The sequence below is a fragment of the Chenopodium album genome, chromosome 11 (assembly GCF_948465745.1).
Source record: "Chenopodium album chromosome 11, dcCheAlbu1.1, whole genome shotgun sequence".
Taxonomy (NCBI): domain Eukaryota; kingdom Viridiplantae; phylum Streptophyta; class Magnoliopsida; order Caryophyllales; family Amaranthaceae; genus Chenopodium; species Chenopodium album.
The window spans coordinates 43688602-43694129 of record NC_137844.1 but is presented as its reverse complement, the minus strand read 5'-3'; the positions used below and the strand labels follow the sequence as shown (position 1 = coordinate 43694129).

The 5528-nt window shown below is 39.3% G+C and overlaps 1 non-coding gene across 1 annotated transcript; it reads left to right on the top strand.

The window, feature by feature from the left end:
- The first annotated feature begins 5081 nt into the window (after positions 1–5081).
- LOC145569534 (small nucleolar RNA R71) lies at positions 5082–5188 on the top strand. The gene has a single exon (XR_014096131.1). It is a non-coding gene; the product is annotated as a small nucleolar RNA R71 (small nucleolar RNA).
- The last annotated feature ends 340 nt before the right edge of the window (positions 5189–5528 follow it).

Here is a 5528-nt window from a genome sequence, read left to right as displayed (position 1 = left end):
GGGTGAATTAAAGTTAAGAGAGTATTAACCCAAAAATGGGTATTTATATTACAAGCTAAATAAAATAAGAAAAGAAAAATAAAAGAAATGAAAGGAATAGAAAAAAAAAATAAAAGAAATAAAAATGAAAAGAAAAATAAAAGAAAAAGGGAAAAAAAACCCCACGAAAATAGAAATCCCAAAACCCATCAGCTTCCTTCCTCCTTCGTGGCTGCTCTGATTCAATCATCAAACAACCATCATTAGATTCATCTCCACCATCGCAAGCAATCAAACGGCTGGAAAGCTTCCCCTTCAATCATCATTAAATCGTGGCCCTTGGATAAATGACAAGAAATCTCAACCGTCCTAATTCATTAATTCGTACAAATAACCCCGTAAAATTGGAGCGGCCACGGCTAGGCATCTCCTGAAAGTTAGACAAGGTTGGAAGGACCTAAGGCCGCGCCCGCGGCAGCAGCAGTTGCGCCCGCGGTGGTCTGGGTTGCAGTGAGTTGCGAATTATTGCGGTAATTGATCGTCGCTGCTGTTATTGTTGTTGGTGAATGTGTGACGGTGGCTGGGAGCAACGTGGGGAAAACGGTGGTGAGATAGGCTAGGATTTTGGGGTTGTTTGGAGATTGTTGCGGGCTGTTGCGCTGTGAGGTGGTGTATTTGTTGTGATAGGTGCGAGGTGAAGTTGGGGAAGTGGGTTGTTTGTGTATTTGTTGCGGCTGAGTTCGGTGGTGCGGTGGCTGTGAATGCAGCCGGTGATTGTGGTGATTTTAGGTGTGGGAATGCATGGTTGGTGGTGGTTGAAATGGGTGAGATGGAGTTGTAGGCTGCTTTTGGAGGCTGGTGTGAGGAGGCGCAGCAGGGAGCAGGGGAAATGGTGAGCAAAGGTGAGGTGTAGGTTTAGGTGATTGTGGGGTGTAGGATAATGTGGCAGCAACTTTGGGCTTGGAAGCTTCTTGGAGTGACACATTTGACTCTAACCCGGAACACCAAACACGACCTACAACAAAAACACGAGGGGATTATCAAGAGATAAAATAAAATAAAATAAAGATAAAATTAAAGTAAAATAAAATATAAAAACTAAAAGAAATAATAAAATCAAATGAAATTAAATAAAATAAAGAAAAAAAACTTGAAACTAAAAGAAAATAATAGAAGGAGTAAAACGAGAAGATTATTATTAACTAGAACCAAGACTAGAAACATTAGAGAATAAGAAACATAAATAAATTACGAAATAAAACTAAAAATCACTAAAAATTACCAAAATACTCAAATTAAAAGACAAAAGACGAGAATAAGTAAATATGTGAAATAAAGACTAAAAAGAGTGAAATTATTCGGAAAATAACTAGAAAACAACACTAAAAGGACCCCTAAAAGTGACATAAAAGTCACTTATCAAACTCCCCCAAGCTAAACTCTTGCTCGTCCTCGAGCAAGACAAAGATGAAAGAGAAAGGGAGAAAAATTTATACAAGCAAGACTAACACACTAAAGAGGATGAGAATATACACGAACTCACTTTCGTAGGAATCACGGTCAATTTTAGCAACAAAAGACAAGCCCTTTAAACCCTAAAGTCGCCTATGAGACGAGTGTGTTCTCGTGAGGGTTTCCTAAGAGCTTAACCCACAACTCTAGACAAAAACCAAGGAAAGACAATAAAACGAAAAGAGAAAGAGAAATAAAAAGAAAAACACAAGTTCATAATTGGACAAGAGATAAGAACAAGCACCATTGAATGCAAACCTTTCTAAATAGACAAATTGTATGCACGTTCCAAGATGTCAATGGTTGATTGATACACAACATATGCTAAGCATATAGAACTAATGAGGACTCAATCCACCCTAGCCCCAACCAATCGGGTCGCGTTCTCTCCACTAGCTTCAAATCAACCCTTAAGCTAGCTTCTCATGATTCCTTGAAGGAACTGGAAAAAGATAAAGAAATGAAAATGATGAGAAGGTTATCCCGACGTCTTAGCCATGCACACTCTATCCATTGGCTTGAAAACTATCTCCCTCCACCGATGTTGACTCAACCCCACTAAATTCTAAGGGTCTTTTCATGGGTTGTAACGTAAGGCTAAGGGTTAAGGGGGGTAAAAATTTGAAAATTTTGGTGATATTTCCTAAGTGAAGCAAAAGAGGGGCCCTCTCTCAAAAACAAACTCAAGAAGTCACCAAACATCAAACAAAAATACCAAAAATGCCATCTCCCCCAAGCTTACTGAACACCAACACATAATATATACAAAAATGAAGGAACGCTCCCCTCCAAGCTTGAACGAAGCATTGTTCTCAATGCTTAAACTAGGGAAGAAAACGAAACCAACTAAAATATTTTTGTGTTTTTGATGCTTTTCCAAATTTTTATGGATTTTCTTTTTTTTTTTAATTTTTTTTTTTATTTGGTGTCCTTGCCTTTTTTAACTATGGACGGCTTTTTCTTGAAACTTCATTTGATTTTCTAGAATTGCATCTTTCTTTTGAAACGTTTCTTGCATATTCATATCCAAGCTCAACTTTCAATACGTTACTTAAATTAATTTTCAAAGTGTTTCTTGCTCATATACAGCATGCTCATAACTCAAACCTCACATGCCAAATGCTTCACTAACTAAAAGGGTTGGTAAACATAGGTCATTGGGTTTGTAATGTGGTTAAGACAAGAAAGGGAAAATTAGGCTCAAATTAGTTAGCAAGTAGGTTGATGCAAAATAGAAAATCAAATTTATAACTAAATAAAAAGAAAATAAAGAAAAATGAGAAAAGGTGCCATTTTCCTCCCCTAGAGTGGCTCGGTCACGATATCGGGAGCTAGAGGTCAAAACAAGGATTAAGACATGCATAGCTAAGGATCCTAAATTGCCGCTCAACAAGGTGATGAAGGCTAGAACAAATGAAGCTCACAAGGGATATATAGCAAAGCAAATACCAACCAAGGGTTTCAAATCCACTATAGAGAGCAACTCTATCTTACCACATTCCCGTGAGCTAAGGCTTCATGGACCCCTAAAAGTTCTTAAACCGGCTACCTTAGCATATAGTATCCTAGAGTCAACCAATGACACTCTCAAACCTTGCACACATTTCCCACTTAGGAAGAAAAACATCCAAGGATACAAGTCCCAAAATAAAAGAAAATTCCAAAACATATGCATATCAACTTGCCATGGTCATGTATGTCACACAGAAAAAAGGAAAACAAAGCTAAAGAAGGAAGAAGAAATCAAAAGGTTCACAAATGAGGCATATAATCCAAATAAATCCCAATCGTCAAACAAATGATCATTCGATAACAACATCAATTATCCCAGGTTCCATAATAGAACCAATGCAAACAACCTCGAACCATTCAACTTCTTCCTAAACTAAGCACTCAAAGAAAAAGTAAAAGAGTAAAAACAAGAAAGGTCTCACCGGGAGGTTGGCTTAAAAGAATAAAGGAGCATATAATAGAATTCACCAAAAGTCACTCCGCTTCAAGCTTCCAAAAAGCAACCTACAAGGAAAGACAAGACACAAAAGAAAACATTAAAAGAGAACAAAGAAATAAAACAAAAAGAAAAAGAAAGGAGGGGGAGAAAAAGGGTTAGAAATCCTCCGGGTTGCCTCCCGAGAAGCGCTTGTTTATGGTCTCTAGCTTGACCCTTCACCTCATTCAAGGTGGATTAAAGAGTATCACCTTCATCAACCTGAGGATGGAATCATAGATGCCCCCAAGCTTGAGAACAAGCAATCCTTGAGGTCTCACATCACCACAAGGGAAATGTGGGGATGAATTAAGAGCCAATGGTGGCTCATCTTTTCTCTTTTTCTTCTTCTCGTTGTTTCTTCTTCTCTTTTCTCTCTTTTTCTTTTCCTTATAAATGGGGGATCAAGCTTGGAATCCTCAATATTAGGAAGGGCAACCTCACCATCCTCAAGAGAGCTTTCAAACCAAGTGGGAACTTCAAGGAAGTCATCATACCTCATGGTCTCCTTATCCTTTTCTATAACTTCCTTGTCAACACCACATTTAACACTAACATCACATGCCACCTCAAGATTTTCTTGGTTTGAATCGCTTACATCACATGGAGGTAAGCTCTCATTTGTCATCACACCATCGACCACATCAACTCTACATACGCTCACCGCCATAGGGCTCTTCAAAACAAAATTCTCAACTAGCCTACTAGGAAAGGGAACCGGGCCTTCAAACTCGTTTGATTCGCTAAAATCAAATGGCTCCTCATTTTGTTTTTGAACCTTCTTCTCAACCACATCCTCTACAATCTTGTCCTTCTTGCTCTCATCCTCCTTGCAAGATTCAGGTTGGTAAGTGTGTGAAGGATTAGTAGATGATTGTAAGGGGAGTTTTGTGGTTGAGTTGAGAGAAGAAATTTCGGCTAGTTGGGAATCAACAACTTCATTGTGAGATTTGATCTCTTGGATTTGTTGAGTGATAACTTGAGGTTGTTGAAGAATTTGGGTTTGTGTGTGGTCGGGTGGGGATTGTTCTTCATACGCTTGAGGATATAGGTCATGATGTTAATCTTGAGAGTTACCTATTTGGTTGGAAGGGTAGGAAAAATTTTTGGTTGGTGGATTGAAGAGAGGTCCATCTTGGGGGTAAGAGTTTTCTTGCCTTGGAGGTTGTTGAAGTTGTTGGGATTGAGCTTGGGTTACAAACTCTTCTTCCCTCAAAGTCAAAGCCTCATCATGCTTGGGATTGAACTCTCTACAATAGGACGCATTATGATCTGTCCCACCACAACGAGCACATGAGAAATCAATGATTTGTGAAGGTTTTGAACCCAAACCAACACTTGAGTTCAACTTGGAAAGACCCTCATTCAAGAGCTCAACTATGTGCTTAAGTTGGCCGAATTTCTCCAACTCATAAAGATCTCCTTGCTTTCCTTGGAACCTTCTTTGACCCCCCAAGAGTAGGTAGTGGCCACTTCTTCAATTGTAGCTTCAACTTAGCTTAGAGGGATCTTAATCAATTGCCCACCGGCACCCGCATCTAGATTGGTCCTTGACATTGGCTCCAAGCCATCATAAAAGAATCTCATGAGCAAATTATGGTTGAATTCATGATGAGGACATGCTCCAATCAAATCCTTAAACCTTTCCCATGCTTCCCTAAGAGTTTCATCCGGATCTTGCTCAAAGGAAGCTATCTTCCTTCTCATTTTTGTGGTTTCCTCATTAAAAATGAACCTCTTGAGAAAGGTCTTCGCAACTTCCTTCCATGTAGTGAGAGGGTTGGGCTTCAAAAGCTTGAGCCATTTCTTTGCTCTTCCGGTGAGAGATTGCCGAAAGTGATGCATACGAATGTAATCTTGGCTCACTTCATTGTTTTGCATCATTGCACACAACTCAAGGAATCGGTCCAAATGCTCAATGGGGTCTTTACATGCACCTCCGGAAAATTGCTCAATTTGTACCATCCTAGCATATTGTGGATGGATTGTGAAATTAGTCTCGATGGTCGGGAGAAGTATACCACGCACTCGTGAGCTCATAGACTTCCGG